This window comes from Podarcis cretensis, assembly GCF_951804945.1.
Source record: "Podarcis cretensis genome assembly, chromosome: 1".
Lineage (NCBI taxonomy): Eukaryota > Metazoa > Chordata > Lepidosauria > Squamata > Lacertidae > Podarcis > Podarcis cretensis.
Window position 1 is genome coordinate 103432182 of NC_137170.1, and position 17786 is coordinate 103449967.

Below are 17786 nucleotides of genomic sequence, written 5' to 3' on the forward strand. Positions count from 1 at the left end.
GAAATCACAACCAGCGTACAAGTATTTTAATAACTGATTATATTTAAAGAAGTAATGCGGGTCTATTGCTAGTGATGAGTTGAATGCAGGCAGGATTAGACCTCCTGCATACCTTTGCAATGCAAACCCCTCAACTCTTTCCTTGTGCTTGAAAAGTCTACCAAAACATATACAGCTAATCATCTTTGGTGCAATCCTAGGCATCGTACTCAGAAGTATGCCAAATTGAGTTCAATGGGCAATTATAAATAGGATTGCAGTCATAGCTAGTATTGTATGTTCAAATCATATTTACCGCCATGCAGTTTCTCAAAACTACCAGGATGGCTTAGACACCATGAAACATTACACCAAATACGATAACTTAAATCTATACAATAAAATGGAATTGGAACCTGGCCTCGATTGAAGACGCTCTACCCAGCCTACCCTTGGATGGAATCATAGAACTGAAGAGTTGAAAGGGATCTTGAGGATCATCTAGTCCAAATCGCTGCAATGCAGGAATATGCAGCTGTCCCATACAGGGATTGAACTTGCAACTTTGTTGTTATCAGCATCATGCTCTAGTTGTGCATTAACACTGTATGAATAGTTGTATGGGAAAGTATGGATGGGAGATGGGCAACAGAGCACCTGCTCACATATTGAGGTGGATGTTTAAGGTTCCCAGTCATGCAATCGTAAGCTTTCTAAGTTAGGGGTCTCCTCAGATTGTGGGACTATGTCCTCTGTAACAGTGACAATGTATGTATTGGCTATTACCTTACCTGCAGTTCTTCCTCTACTCCTCCTTAGAGTGCCTTACCTTGTTCAATACATGATAACTTTTACTGGGCAGCTATAAAGGTGTACAGTGGTACCTTGGGTTAAGAACTTAATTAGTTCTGGAGGTCCGTACTTAACCTGAAACTGTTTTTAACCTGAGGCATCACTTTAGCTAATGGGGCCTTCTGTTGTCACCGCGTGATTTCTGTTCTCATCCTGAAGCAAAGTTCTTAACCTGAGGTACTATTTCTGGGTTAACGGAGTCTGTAACCTGAAGCGTCTGTAACCCAAGGCACAACTATATTTGCCTGTGTTAAATATAAACACAATGAACTTCATTTCAGTATGCATTTATGTATACATCTTCCTATCGTGCTGTTTCTGATTTAGGCATGTAGCTATATGCAAAGCAAATAATTGCTGGGAAACTGAGGGAATAATCTGTATGTCAAGGGATGCAGTATATATGTGTGAGATAGTTTAGCTGTCTATGTGAAAAGTTAATTCTGACTCACAGCTGTTGAAAACATCAATTTATAGCATTTACTGGGCAGCTATAAAGTATATTCCACTGTGTGAACCTAAGATACCTCACCTCAATTATGTGTGTGTGTACATATATCTATATCTATCATATTCATATTCATCTAATGCCATTTCCGATTCAGACATGTTGCTATATGCAAAGCATATAATTGCTGGGAAACTGAGTTAATAATTTGTATATTGGGTAGTGGTGGCAGTAATGCAAGGGATGTGGTTTTTGGAAGACAAAAGCCACCTATAAAGAATTATATAGAGCTGGACAAATGTTTGTCTGTTTCATTTTCCAGGGCAAAAGCAGTGTTTTTGGGGAGCTAAAATGTTTTCTAAAAAAAACTGCAAGTTCCTGCAGGGATGCTTCAGATTACTCTTACTGCTGCATACAACACAATTAGGGGTGGGTCAGAGGGCCTATTCCCACAACCATGGTCATAGGCTGTGGAAGCAGGACATGGCCTGAAGGCATTTGGTGATGTCAGCTTCCTTAAGCTAAGCAAATCTGGGTTGGGGCAGTGTGCATGGGTATCATGGACCAGCAGTCAGCTGTGCCTGAAGGTGGAGAAGGGAAAGTGGCTCCACCTGCAGCTGATCAGCCTTCAAGGACTCGGAGAGGAAGGCGCTGATGAGAACCAGCTGGCTTCAGCCTTCTGAAGCAGAGCTTCTAGTAGCAGTCAGATGCTGACAATGCTTGTAGTTCCTGGTCCTATCTTGCTGCTTCCTGCTGGTCTTGACCCTTGACCATTGGATTCCCTAACCCCTGGACCATCTGACTGTGTGAATTGCTGTTCTCCCAACCCTAGGATTGGACCTGACTTCAGATGCTGACTCTGCCTCCAGGCAAGTACACCTCAGAGACTCTTCTGGTTGACTGGCCTCCCACTCCACTGAGCTGTACATGTTGTTGCTCAGCAACGAGACTATGACAGTGGGTCAGAAGACCACATGAGAACCACATGCACACCATCTAGGCTCCTATGATGGAAGAAAGACATAACATAAACGGAATAGCTAACTGAATAGCAGCATGCACAGGATTTTCAAGTACAGTACTTATCCCGATGGGTGCCAAAGATTCAGTGGTCATGGGAATGGGCCGCCTGTTCTCTATGAATGTGCTGTAAGCATGAATCAGAAATGGATGGCCTAAGATTATTATCTTGATCCTAAGAGCAGTGATTTTCAAACTCTTATTTGATTTGCTTTCATTGTCTGAAGTTGGCCTGTCATTTATCTTGAAATATGTTTAGCTTAAGTCTATGGAATTTGGGGACATTCAAGAAAGGTGTCTCTTCCCTGGGTTTTCTAGTACACAGCCACAAATACAGCAGCTATGCTGGAGAAAGGTGGGGCCCCTCATACCTCTGCCTTACTGCGTGAATCCAGTTGTACTGATACCACTTGCCCATGTACATCAAGCAGAGAGATGAATGGAAATTCTGCACAGAGTGAAGTATCCTATAAATCGCACAGAATGGGGATTAGAAATCTACAAATAGGGCCAGAATGTGAATTCTCTAAAATCTCAGTGCTTCCCTTAGCTAGTGGGTTTGACTTTTCCCAGTTAGTCACACATTTTAGGTTCTCTTTTTCTTCTGTTGAAAGGGTGTGTGTGTGTGTGTGTGTGTGCGCGCGCGCGCTGTTCTTTTCAAACATTCTAATGTAGCAAACGTTTGGCTCTAACTAACAAACAAACTAGGCAGTGGGTCACTCGTCGCTGTGTTAGTCTTGCTCTGGTGGTCGGCGGGAGAGGGAGGACCAGGTTGCTGACACAGCTAAAATCAGACAAAACATTCTGGCTTTGTACTTCTCAAATGCCTGTTTTAGAAAATTGCTCAAGTTGTTCTTCACGCCACCACCCACCTTCTCTTTCTGGTTCTGACATTGTGTAATAATAGATAATGTTGACATATGTTCCCTGCTGGTCAGAAATACTATACTTCTGTGAAAGGTAACATTTTCAAGAAATGACAAAATGTGTTTTGCTTGGACAAGACATTAGCTATTTGACTAATCATGCAATGTGGGATATGGGGGTAAAAGGTTTACCCTTGTAAGATGTGGAAGAAAGTTTGTTGCGACAGTAAAAACAGCAGCCTTGGGTGTGTTTAGTTTTTGCCAGTTCGAGAGATCCTGGCTTCGAATCAAAACTTGTGTGTCCTCAGGAATTCAAAAGAAACATTTGCAGTATGTGTGAAGAACAGCTGTCTCTGGTACGAGTGAGAACAACTTTTCAAAATGACTATTTGAACATTTTCTCAAAGAGGGATTACAGAACATAACGACTGGGCTCCCCCCCTTGTCCTGCTAGCTATTTTTATAGATTAGCATTACAATTTGGTAGCTTTTGAGAGAGAGAGAAAAAAATATATATTTCCCACTAGACAAATATCTCCCACAGTAAAAACAGAGGAAGAGGCAGCTAAATCTTGCTAATCAAACATGCTCTAAAGAAACAAGCAAGCAACTGCAGGGAGATTCAATAAAAAGCAGCAAGTTTGCACAGGGGGCTACCAGATTCTGGAAGGGGAAAATTTCACCAGGTGTAACTTCTCCCCTCACTGCAGCACTTCTGTGTCCTCATCCAGAGCCAATGGAATATCCCCTTTTATTCAACATTGGAAGAAATGTAACTCTGACATAAACAAGGGGCATTCTGCATATTTGCCCTCTGGAGTGAAATGGGGGTGGGTAAAGAAAACTCTGGGCTCTTCCGCACTTTCATTTCCCTCATGTTTTCTTCTGTTTGTCTTGGGATTCCTAGTCATTGACCTGAGAGGTTTTTATTTTGTGCTGCTTTCCCCAGAAAAACCTGCGGCTTACTGATGAATCAGAAGAAATGTCAATCCGTAGAAAACCTGACTGATGTTTGTTCTGATTCGGCAGTAAACGGCAGGTTTCCCCAAGGAAAACGGCGGGATGAAAGAAAAACCTATTGGGCCCTAGAAATCATGGGACAAACAGAAGTGTGTATGATCCCTAAATCTCAGGTTTGTTTTGTTAAGGACAGTCCTTGACCTTTATCTGTGTTTCTCCCTGTTCTCTGTGGGTTTCCATTGGCAAACGTCTGTCTTCAAAGGAGGAGCTTTTCTAGACAGCTGACTTTGACCGCTACTTTTGCACTCTGAAAATATCCCTGCTCATGCTCAGAGGTACTCTCCTTTAGGATTATTTTACATACTTCATTTTGTAACCTTGCTTGTAAAATTGATTTGGGCCTGGACATAATGAGCCCTGCCGTTGGTTTCAGCTAGCAATTCTATTCTATGCCGTGTAGCAGAAAAAGGCCCAAGGAAGATGATATGAGGGAAGCAAGGTTGGTGTCAACCTGCTTCTCTGGGCCAGGTCTGTTTGGGAATGCCCATTAAAAGGCAACAAGTGTCATGACATCATAATGTGCGGAGCTTTCCCCAGCCTGGCTTTGGGGAGGGGAGGGTAAACTCTAAACAAAATGATGTCAAATCATGATGATGTTGCATGTTGCAGAGGAGATGCAAGAGAGCAGTAGACTTGCATCCCCCTTGTGATGCCATGTTTGAACCTCAGCAATTGGAGCCCTAGATATACATGAAGAGAGACAAACGAGGACCATGATGGTTTGCTGTGTGCACCATGGAAATTAATAAAGGAAAGCAGAGCAAATTAATTCATTTATCCTGGCAGGAAACTAGTACTCAGGTTTCTGCCAACAGTACTCTGACTGCCTCGAAGCTGCAGCGTTCGACGAAGGAAGGGCACCTTTCAAATGACCTCTGACACATTTAGATAGACATGGGAATTTTTTATTTGGGCCTGTTATAGCTGAGACCACAATGGCTCCCCTCTTGTGTAGCTTTACAGCTGACCCTTTGCTAATGAATAGCCTTTCGTGTTTGCTAAGCAGACAGAGTACAAGTATGGATAAAATGCATTTTCAACACTCCCCCCCTCCAATCCTGAATCTTCATTACAACAGCTCTACCTGAACAACCAGGGCAGGTGTTTGGCTTTGTCAGAATGAGATTCAGGGATCCGCATCAGTTGGTTTGGCACATTACAATCGGCTGCTAGAGAAGTTGGCAGGAGGCTGTGTGTATGTTTTATGCTACGCAGCATTGCTGTGACTCTTGCCTGAGGGAACAAGCTTGGATAAAATAAGTTTCCCTGTGAACATGAAAGGGAAGGGGCATTCTTTTCTCTTTTTTTAATGGCTTGGTGCCTCCGAATTTGGAGAATTGGTGGAAGCAGAGCAATGTCTTGAGGTAAAGAACATTTCTTTAAATACATTGTTAATTGCCAGGGGCTGGCCAGTTTTACCGTCGGTATACTTTTTTTTTTCTTTGCTCAAGTTTCAGATTTAAACATTCAGAAAAAAAATTGCGGGAGAGTATTGGAATGGAAGCTGAGAAGTTTGGTGTTGAACGTTAGGAAAAGCCTCCGATGCCAGTTCATCAATCTCCTTTCACTGTGCATAGTTAAATACAGTTGCTTCAGCTTATGCAATAACTCCCCCCCCCCCGCAATAGATGAAAATATTTTATGCTGTCAGAAATCTTGGGGAAGGGGGTTCTTCAAACATGATGTGAAGGGCCCACTGTCCTCTGCTTCCCATGTATGCATGATCCATGTTTCTCCACATTAGGCCCAGCCCTATCATTAGGTACAGCAAGGCAGCCACCTCCAGCTGATGATTTTGAGCATCATGAAAAGGAAGCAAATGATAATGAATTTGAATAGGTTGATAAAAGAGATTTCCAGACATTTGGAAAGAGGAGCACTACTTAGATTTAGTATTTGGGATAAGTGTAATACACTTAAGGTGAATACTCCACCATGGATAATATACATACTTCATGATATTTCACTAACTATTCCACAAAAATATTTTCAAAAGATAAATGGGATACTTAGGAAGTTTATTTAAGTTAACTCTCTACTTTTTCACTTAAGAGAATGCAGCTGCCAACATCATAAGGTTTTAATTTTCTAGACATTTGTTTATATCATAAAACTTATTTGTTGGCACATACAAATAGTTTTGCCTCATTTTAATATCCCAGCTTGGGTAATTTTAGAGATGGTAACTCCCCTCTCTGGATGACAAGTGTTGGGGTCTATATATATTGTTAAGTTTGCGTGTGTGTGTGTGTGTGGGGAGGTTAGGCTGAATGGCAGAGCCCCTTTCTAATTCTTGGAATAGCCAGGTTAGCTTCCAGGTGAGGTGATAGCCCAGGCCAGGGGTCAGCAATCTTTTTCAGCTGTGGGCTGGTCCACCGTCCCACAGACCATGTGGTGGGCTGGACTATATTTTGAAAAAAATAAATGAATGGATTCCTATGCCCCACAAATAACCCAGAGATTCATCTTAAATAAAAGCACATATTCTACTCATGTAAAAATACCAGGCTGGCCCCACAAATAACCTGGAGATGCATTTTAAATAAAAGGACACATTCTACTCATGCTGATTCCCAGATTATCCGCAAACCAGATTGAGAAAGCGATTGGGCTGCATCCGGCTCCTGGGCCTTAGGTTGCCTACCCTTGGCCCAGGCAATGGGCTATTAAGGGAGCAAAGGAGGTGGTTCTGTGGAAGTGGATCCTCAACTTGCTGATAGTTAGACAAAGTCCAGAGAGGAGAGTTGAGTGATGTGAGCTAGAAGCAGGAAGCCAGAGAGCCAGAGTGATATTTGATTTCTGTTTGAATCCAAGGCTATGGCTATGGGGGAAGCGAGGGCCCCTTGGGGTCTTAATGTTGTGAACTCCTCTATTTGTAGGCTCAGGTTGTATATATGTGTAAATAAACCATGTATCATAAAGACACCATTGGCAGAACTGGAAAGCAACAATGGACTAAATGGTGAGAAACTGCCCATGTCTCCAATTCTCTGCTGGGGTGAAGGAAAAAACTTTGGGATTCATATAATGATACTGTGGGACAATATCACTTGGCATTTCATGGGGCTCAAGATTTGATCCTGTGTTGTGCGAGACTTTGAGTGCTTGCAGCACTGAAGTGATCTCTCTGGGGTCCAAGCCTAGGCAGTGTGTATGGAGGTCCTGAGCTGCTCAGACGACAAGACCCCTTCCCCTCTTGGACTTGCTGATGTGGTTCACAGGAAAGCAGAGCAATACATTTGACACCAGCTTGGCTGCAGGAGTTGCTGGAAGAAGATGCAATCCAACTGTTTTAGGGACTCCACTCCGGATTTGTGTAGGGTTTTATTCCTTGGCCTTTTCTTCTCCCAAAGATGTCCTGCAAGAGGGCAAGAATGGGGTGTGCATATTTGCTGTTGCCACCCGGACCAACAGGAGCTACACTGCTAGCAGAAGCTGCACCTGGATTGGATGTGTTAGGCCGGATGTGTTATAAGAACGTAGGGAAGCTCCTTCCACATGGCTTGCAGGCAGGGGAGTGGCAACAGCTGATCTCATAGCATTTTTTCAGAAGCAGAATGTCTGTGGAATAAGCGTGTGCCTTTCCTGCAAAATTAAGGTGCTTTTTCACGAACTGGGTGAAACAGTCCTCAGTCCACCTTCTTCCACTCTATATTTCCACCTTGCTTCCTCAGTATGTTTTGCTTCTCCCCTAGTAATTGTGCAGTCCCTCATGCCATGGCTAACTAAGCCATGAAATGGAGCATTAGTTCAGGAGTGTCTTGTCAGAACCCAATGGCTTCTGTCACCATCTGGCAAAAAAGAGAGGGGGCAGACAGGGTCTGGCATCTACAGCAGTGGGTGTTGCTTGGATCCTGGCATTTGCCCAAGAATGCTGTGTGCCGGCCTTGAGTGTGACTGTTTCCACATATGCACAGTCTTGCACATTCAGAAGCCAAGCAGGTGGATTCCAATCTGCCAGTCCACGTGGGATGCTCTGTTATTAATGCCTCTGACCTGTATTCAAGTGTGGTGTGGGATCTCGTATGAGTTTACATCCTGCTCTTCTGCATGTACAATGAAAGCCCTAATTGCAGAAGGAAGGACTTTACTGCTGCATATAGTTTACATGCTAGAGCAGGTCAGAAGGTACCTTGAGTCATGCTAGCTTTTCTTTTAAGAAAGCAGGGTTACCATGGTAAAGTACAAGTGGGTAACCCAGAGCATTCTAATGCTTCTTACTGCATATTCCATTAGCCATTAGGTCTGATTGCTGCATATGGATCTTTCAGTAGGGCTGGTTGCATAGGGAGTTGAGTAGGTTATATGCACTAATTCTTAATAAACAATGATCAGATTTGCTCCCACCAGCCGGAGCATCCCTGGAGTGGAATTCTGGGGGACCTTTCCAGAACAGGGAGTGGAGAGCTGCATGGGGAGGCGAAATTGGCAAATGTCCCCAACTTGGTTCTCCCCACTTGATCAAAGCCTTCCATCCATGCACTTCCGTATCTAGCTGCTCTGGAAAACAGGATAACTTTGACTAAAGTTGCAAAAGAAGTAACTTTATTTTTTGAAATTTGGGTTTATAATGGAAACATTTCCGCTTTGTTTTGTACAAAGTTTTTTTTTTTTAATGGCTTGCTCTTATGATCAGTTTCATTTTCCAAAATCAATTTCATAAAACAGGGCAACAGAGAAGACCCTGACAAGTGACTATATGGCCATTTATTGGGCAGGGTTTTTTCTTTCTTTCATAAATGGTACATTCTGAATCCTCCTTAGTGGGACACTCTTCATGTTTCTATTTTAAAAAAAGTCTTTAAGAGTTTACTTTGAAGAAAGACTTTGAAAACTTGCCAAAACCATCTTTGTATTTTGAAAGTCCACATCAAGAAAGTAAATAGTCACTGAGGGTAGGGAAAAGGAAACTATTAGCATTGTTTCCTTTTAAAGAAAAAAGAGGGGGGAAATGCAGTGTGAAACGTCATAATCTATGAAATGTGTATTTGTTATTTGAATTCACTTAAAAATAATTGTCACTAGTAAATCCATGATAGCGTGCCTGTACATTTTAAAAATACCTCTATATCTGCTGGCTACATATACTTTGTTTTTTGTTTTGCTGCATTTCTTCAAGTTTCCATGTTAAAATATTTCTATTAAATTGCTGAGCTTGAGATTTTACAAAGGCTTTCATGGGGTCTGGAAAAATCAACAATTATTCAACTCAGTTTGTTTTTAATGTAAGGACATCTATTACCATATATTTGCATACAACACTAGTTCTTCAAAATCTCTTTTCTAGGGGCTCTGCTTCTATTCCCTATAATATGCAAAGATGAGATAGCACTCCCCCCTCTATCACACACACACTTCCTGCATTTCTAGAGAGACATAATGGGCAGGACTCATTTCCAAAGAAATCAGTGAAGTTGTTTTAGCATGGACAGCCCAAGAAAATGTTACTTTGTAAGTTGCCATGAACTGAGAATGTGGCTGCTAGATTTCCTTTAAAACATGCCAAAATTCTTTTAATGTAAAAATCTTCAAGTGGGCATCAAGCTGATCAGTGATACATTCAGAAGGAAGGACCGCGAAGTTATACCTAGGTTCTGCTAAGGTAAAAGTCTTTTCCCCTGACTTTAGTGCTGGATACAGGACCTTTTGATAGTGTGTAATTATATGCAATCGAGTCGTTAGCTTGCTTTTTACTCTTGATAATGCAGGTTGTACTTATGCATATATTAATCACAGTGCCATTAAGCTGTCCCATGTGTAGGGTGGTAGTATGAGTGAACTGCCTGTTCACTTTAACTTTAATAAGTTCAATACGTGTTCGGCTAAAAAGGAATCTATGCTGCGTGCACGGTGAAATATTCAGTGGGATGCAACGCAACAGACGGTGGCCATTTTGATGCCACTGTGAAGTATGGAATTGAGGCACTGGAAAGTTCACAAGGTCTTCCATGCTAATGTGAAATTCTTTTGGTTTGAAGGACTGACTAGGGACAGAAATGTAGATTTCTACAAAGAATGGTTGGCAAATGTGTCAACGCCCGTGCAGATGAATGTGTGCAAAACCCGTTCTGCATGTAGTGTCTCTCTCCCCATCCCCCTGGATAGGCTTTTTTTTTTTTTTGCAGTTCTGCTTTACTTCTAAAGCAATAGAATGGCAATACCAAAAGCTCTAATCTCTACTTTCTGCTGTTTAACTTAAAATGCATTGAAAAACATACAGGCCACAATTGCTCCATCCATGTTGTGTTCATCAGGCATTTATTTGGATTTGTTAAGCAGCTGTTTACATGAACCAATCCAGTGACACTCACGTAGTATTTCAACAAGTTAAACACCTCTGTACTTAGTTACGGTACCAACTGACCCTAGGCTAAATCAGATGAAGTTGACTGGAGCATCAGCTGATCTGTAGCATCTATGCTGAAAACATCTGGGAGTTAGTAAAAGGGGTAGCTTGGAAGCAGAGTTTGCTGGATCTTCCGTGCACTGCTTGGAAGGAGGGCAACCATCCCATGTGAAAATCAGCAAGGTACAAACATATACAGAGATGGATGTCAAGGTTAATTTGTGACTTGCCTGTCATAGCAGCTGGGAATGGGCCAAGCAGAACTGTGCTCTTCTTTCTTTCCGTCTTTGCCTGTTCTATCATGCCTGGAACATATACATTGCCCTCAGAGAATTCTGGGCACTGTAGTTTGTTAAGCGTTGATAGGAATTATACCTCTGTGAGGGATAAACTACAGAATTCTTTGAGGGAACGAATGGACTTCAAATGTGCCTTGAAGGAATAGGGTGCTTTGATAGGATAGTGTATTTAGCCTGTGACTCTAATCACGCTATCCATGCCTATACCACCCACATACCCCACAGTCATTTGGAGTAACTTCAGGGATCTGTATTTAGCTTGCTGAGATCTTTGAATGAAGGGCGAATTAATAATAATAATAATAATAATAATAATAATAATAATAATAATATATTTAATATTATTCTCTGTTTACCAATAAGCCTGATGAACAGTTCTGGAGTATACTCAGTATTTTGTAACATTTTGGTTGGCTTAAGAAAGGTATTGCCCAAATGTTGGTTTTTGGATTTTTTCTTCTGGGCGAACATGGCTAGCTTTGCTTCTTTTGCGTATGCTTTATGAACTCACATTTTGAATTCAGCATAAATTCTCAGTCAGCAGAGCAACATAGGAGAGCAACATCATGCCTTATAAGAAGCTGCTTCTGACTACAGATTTGGGCTGGAGCAGACTCAGCTGTACTACAGTTGTTTCTACGAAAGGTACAAATCCCTCTTCTCTTCTGCCCACTATCACCAATCAGCCATTGAATTATGATTTACAAAATATTCACAGTGACAAGACAGTCACTACAGTGGACAGACTCATAGTAGACAACATTCCAGAAAGAAAAAGGAATTATGCTATAGCTGGAATTGATATAATGGCGTTTTTCAGGATGCTTTAATAGACATGAGTGATGTTTTGGCAGGCAATTGCAATAACTCTAGATATCTGATTGCATTACTGACTACTAGCAAAGGGTGTCTCACGGGAAGGAGCATTACTTAAGGTACTTCATATTTTTAACTTGCTGTAGCTATTTTATAACATAACATAATGCTATTTTCTAAGAGACACATATTAGAAAGGAAAATATACAAGAAGAAAATGTGAAACATAGGCATTGTTTCTTAGGTAAGCACTGGGAAATACTAATGACAATTTCTTTGGTTATGAGCTGCTTAAAATAACATGTAACATTTGATTTAGGCAAAATGGCTGCCACTGAGCAGAGTTAGAATATATTGTAATCATGGTTTAGGCTTAGGAAAATGTTTGTTTTTCATATACTTCATTTAATTTTGAATGTTACATGAACATTTTGGTTCTGTTAGCTTTGGCCAGAGTCCTTTTTTCATGGTCAAGATCTTATTAGAAGTCAATGGCAATCTTCTCACTCACTTGTATGTCTCTGGGTCACACATTGCATCTCGTGAAACCTCTAAAAACACCTCCAGGCATTTAAAACAAACTAGGAGAGGTGGCAGGAGAGGAAGCCCAATGACTTCTCTTTCCATTTCCCAGGCATGCTTACAACGACTGAGACAGAGTCCTCACATGTTTTCTGTGGTTAGGGGGTTGCACACAGAAGTTGATATGGGGTACTCACTTGTAACGAATGCCTGTGATTCTTAAGCCTCTTGATTTTGAGCAAGATCACACTACTTAATAAATCCTGATCCTTCTCCGTTTGCCTTTTCGGTTGCTCCATAATGACATGGCTGCAAGAGCTAGAAGTTTTAAGCAAGCAGCATCAAACACCAAGAGTCCCCTTTTCACCATCAAGATCTTATTAGAAGGCAATGACAATTGGGAGTGGTGATAATGCTAAGGTCTGGAGACTCAATAACATGGGATATTTTGCCCATAGCTCCAAAGATGCCGTTCCTGATTTTGTTGAACTTATGTGCCTTATGGCAGGCACACAGTACATTAACCCAGTTCTCAAGTTTAAGAAATGCTTCCTCCACAGGCAGGTTGGAAGGAGGAGTTTGCTCAGGACAATATATTGAAAGGTGTGTCTCAGTGATTTGGTTCAGTTAATTTCAAGGGCTCTGTAGATTTTATGAAGGTCTTCACTCTGACGAAATGTGCTTTTCACCCTGACTACAATGGAACAGGAATGTGGGTCTGTAATTCAGTATGAATCATAGAATTGTAGAGTTGAAAGGGACCCTGAGGGTCATCTAGTCCAACCCCCTACAATGCAGGAATAGGCAGCTGCCTCACATGGTGATCAAACCTGCAACCTTGGCATCATCAGCACCACGCTCTAACCAACTGAGCTATCCAGGCATGTGAAGCACCAGTTGTTTGAGCTGGCCTTTCTATCAATTATGACTGTAGTTTGTGCAATCATTGTGACTTTTTTTTAAAAAGGTACTATACTCACACAATTCAATCTGCATGTGGGCTTAGAGATAATTGATTAATGTATGTCCAGGTCCCTACAATCCCACAACCTGCTACAATCCCTCTGACAGCTCTGTACGCCCCCACAGCTGATCACATGAGGACTGCAGAGCAGATGAACAGAATTAAAATAGACTATTCTCTCACATGCCAGATTACATATAGCATTCTCTTACAGGGAAAGAGGCACTTGCTTAGAGGCAGCAGAGCATTCCGGATCTATTTTATTTATTTATATATATGCCATCCTCACACTGAAATACCAGTGATGTAAAATGTATACAAAACACTGTAAAATATCAATAAAGTCATAAACACAAAATAAAGTGGGCAGGAGGCAGGATGGGGAATAAGCAGCACAGTAAGCAACAGGTCTAAATCCCAGAAATTTGTTGTTGTTTAGTCGTTTAGTCATGTCCAACTCTTCGTGACCCCATGGATCAGAGTACGCCAGGCACTCCTGTCTTCCACTGCCTCCCGCAGTTTGGTCAAACTCATGCTGGTAGCTTCGAGAACACTGTTCAACCATCTTGTCCTCTGTTGTCCCCTTCTCCTTGTGCCCTCCATCTTTCCCAACATCAGGGTCTTTCCCAGGGAGTCTTCTCTTCTCAAAAGAGAACCTGGAGCAGGAACCGGCAAGCCACTCCAGTATCCCTGCCAAGAAAATTCCATGGACAAAGACAACAAACCCAGAAATAGACCACAGCAAACCAAACACCAGCAGCCTGAGCTGTAGCCCTGGAAGTGCTTGCTGCAATAAGTGAGTACTGCGATGTTTTCAACAACAACAATGAAAATGCTTTGGTGCAACCACAAAGAAGGCTTGGTTGTTTCCTTCAGCTATTTCTCTATTGAAGGGACAAGGTGGGGCCGAAACTAGGCTTTCTGTCACTGAGGGCAAAGACCCAGTTTGACACCCCACCCCCCAGATGCATGTTTGTGTACATACACATACACCCCCCAACACATTTATTCATAAAGGGCATAAAAGTAGGCAATATATCATCTGAATACAAAGGAATCCTAAGAAGTACTATGACTGCATGGTCATGCATGATGATGCACATATGGTTTCCAGTCAACCCTTCATTCAGACACTGACCGTCAGCAAGATGGTGGCCTTGTGTACCTTCAGATCATTTTACTATTACCATTTTACAGTAGAGTGAGCTTTACTTAACTCTGCTTATTTCAATGAGTCTATTTTGAGTATGGTTAACACCGGGTATCACCCATGATATATTTTTGATGGTATTTAACTGACATCATAGTTTCTGTTGATCATGTAATACTGAGATTGTGAATGATTGGGGAAGGTCACCTTAAATGGATGTAGTATGGTTACCCACAAGAATGCTATTAGCATTGCAATGCGGTGATGATGAAATTGCAAATCTCGGTTTTAAAGCTCTATTTAATTCCACTGTTGCACCCACCCCAAAAGAAAGGCAAGGAAAAGTGGGAAAGAAAGTCTTCACACTGAAATCAGTATAAGTATACCCACAAAGAACTGGTCTGATTTCTTTGTAAATGAGCAGAATGATAGGACCAAGAGAAAGGCAAATTAACCTACAAGGAAACTGACAGCTTTATAACCCATGCCTCTGATTGAAATGGTCGGAAGTCTCCTGGCAATTGTCCCAGACATGCAGGTAGAACAGTGAGTTCGCTTATTATGTGAACTACAACAGTCTGGCTTTCCACAAATGCACCTTGGGCCCAGCTAAGTGTGAAGTTGTAGAAGTGTGTGCCAAACCAAGGGAAAGACCTTATTTACCTGAAATGGTTTGCTATCAGGATTTGAGATCTAAATAAGAACAGGGCAAAGATGCCTTAAACCCTTACAGTTCTCATACATGTGGAAACATCTATGGTGGTATCCAGGAGGCAGTGAGTGTATCAAGTCTGAGGATAGCTTGGTCCACCCTGATTGATGTGAAGAACAGCATATTGATGACAGAGATGGTAAAATACACTGGGTAATTCTAACATGATCTTCCATCCTTCCTTTTTGCCACTCTCTCATTGCAAGTCACAGACAGGAGGGCAGCTCTTTTGCCTCTCACTTTGTTGGTGGGCAAAAATCTGGGGCTGGCCTTCAAAATTTGTTCCCTCACCCCAAGTATAAATTATCTGTTGGATCCAAACTTAGTGATACTTACTAAGTGGGCTGATTGAAGTCTTTTGAACTTGTCCTGATTATTTGAAGTCACATTGATATCATTGTGTCTAATCTGGCTATGGTAGGAAGACAAAACCCAACCATATATATCTAGAGACACACAGACACCCACAATACAGGCTTATGCACAGCTTCCCTCCAGCAACTTCAGTAAGTAAATCTCTTCTTAAATGAATAAATGGGGCCTGTCAGGTCAAACGTTCAGAAAGGTATTGGACTGAGTAGTAATTACAAACCAGAGATATGTTAAATCACCAAAGAATAATTTATTTCCCTAGCAAAATATACCTAGAAGTTTATGGGCTGTGGGGTCATTGTTTCACACCTTCCTTCCAGCTTCTATAATAAATTCTAGTGAAAAATCTACTACTGAGATGTGGAATTTGAAAGTTATCTTCCTGAACATTCCATGTACTTCCTTTTTTCATCCCTCTGGAAAGAAAGGCGGGCCTCTTTTCTTACTGAGAGGCACAGAAGCCATGTCACTTTGTGATATCTTCATAGTTTTTACTGGGAAGTTTTCAGCGTTTTTCTTTGTAGATGCTTTTCTTCATTCCCAGTGTATCATCCTGCTTGATAGCAGCCCTTTGCCGTGTGCTTCTTTTAAGACCTGGTTGTGGTGGTGGGGGGGAGAAAAGACAAATAAAAAATGGAAATAGTTCAACACATTGTTCAACGATCTTTTAGATTTCACTGAGCAGATGACATGAGTGACAGAAATGGAGAGTGCAGCTTATGCAGGCCTGGCATATAGCAAGCCTGCAGGAAAGGTAAGCACAACTATCAAACACATTTTGTATAAGTGCTTCTCCGGTTGGAATGATTTGTGAAGTTTTTTAGGCCTGCAGGTTAATGTCCCAGGAACATGTCGATGCGGCTGAGAGGCAAGACCATGAACCTGGAAGATAGAGACGGACAGGTTCTCTGGGGAGCGGAGATGAAGCTAAGCAGGTTAAGAGCCTCACCTGTCACAGGCGAACTACCTTCACAAGAAAGCGGATGTTGAACAAAGACAGGGATCCTCTGACAAGAATTTCCAAATGTGCAAGGTAAACAAAACAGAAGGAGAGGGCAGAGCGGGGGAGAGGGAAACTCTGGTTTGTAACCCAAGTAGAAAATATTCACCATAAATAGCAGCTCACTTGTAGCAAGACTATATTAAGGCTTGACAAATTCACCTGTCTAGGGCCTCACACACAGCTGATTTATATGACTGGGCAGGTGGAAAAGTGCTGAGCCCTTTTTTTTTCCTTTTTGGCAAAGGACGTGCAGTTGTTAGTGGAGCAATGCAGAAGAAATGCCATCTCCGACACTGAGACTGAGTGAAGAATGGAAGAGTTCTACAAATTAGCGTTCCCAGATGATGGCATTAAAGTTGCTTAATGCAAAAATCTTGTCCTCTAGATAGTGTACCCGGTACTGATGTACTGATGTACTGATGGATTTAGTTTATTTAGGGCCTCATCATTTTTAGAAAACAGTGCTTTTCTTTTCTCCTTTAAAAAGGCTGGGATACCCTTCTTACAGAGGCAGGTGAATGAGTATTGAAATAATCATAATGATGATTATAATATAATATAATATGATATGATATAATATAATAATATAATATAATATAATGGTTGTTCCTCCTCCTGCCATATTCATCAGTAATGCATACGGTCACATCCACACCATACGTTCAAAGCACATTGAAAGCAGATGGCTTCCCCCAAGGAATCCTGGAAACTGTAGTTTGTTAAAGGTACAATCCCTGGGAATGGTAGCTGTGTAAGGGGAGAGCTACAGTTCCCTGGGTCCATTTGGGGGAAAGTCATGTGTATTAAATATGCTTTAATTGAATGGTGTTGATCTCACCAAAGAGTACAAAGGGAGGGATGATCAGTTCTGGCAGGCCAGTACAATTGTAGCAAACAAAGCCACCTGAGGTTTCAGTCATGTCATATAAGATTTCCACCCAAGATTCCAGGAATGGAATTAAGGGTAAGTTGTGTTTGAAAGATATTTTCTCTTCACATGGCATGACTCTTCTAACACTCTGCTGAAGCTGGGATAAAAGGGAAATGGAGGCTGATAGCAAAGGCCTCGTTGGATTTCCTTGGGAATCTTAAAATGAGACATTTGTTCATTGCTTTTTTCCTAATAAGGTAACTCCTGTCTGGAGCTGCAGCCATCCCATTAAGTCAATCACACTCTAATATGCCAAGCTGAACTCAGTAGCCTAAACTGTATTTTATTTTTGTGGATTATGTGATTCTGCTAGGTAAGCAAGCAAGGTTGTTTCGATTATGGGTGTTACATTTTGTTTCAAATTGTGTATGTTTGTGTGTGCATGTTTTACCTGGTAAGTGAAATGGCCAACAGTATCAGCAGGATAAAAAGTTATTTTGTCTCTGACTCATACAGCAGAACTGACAAGCAGGCAAACAGAAAATA

At 41.6% G+C, this 17786-nt stretch overlaps 1 long non-coding RNA gene across 3 annotated transcripts in view; it reads left to right on the forward strand.

Moving 5' to 3' along the window:
• LOC307226485 overlaps positions 1 to 17786 on the forward strand; it is a 134985-nt gene that overhangs the window by 55520 nt on the left and 61679 nt on the right. For 2 of the 3 annotated variants that reach the window (XR_013843464.1, XR_013843465.1), the window contains exons 2-3: positions 13751 to 13928; positions 16038 to 16399. This is a non-coding gene — a long non-coding RNA (uncharacterized lncRNA). The remainder of the gene's footprint in view (positions 1 to 13750; positions 13929 to 16037; positions 16400 to 17786) is intronic. The other variant, XR_013843466.1, reaches the window with a different exon arrangement.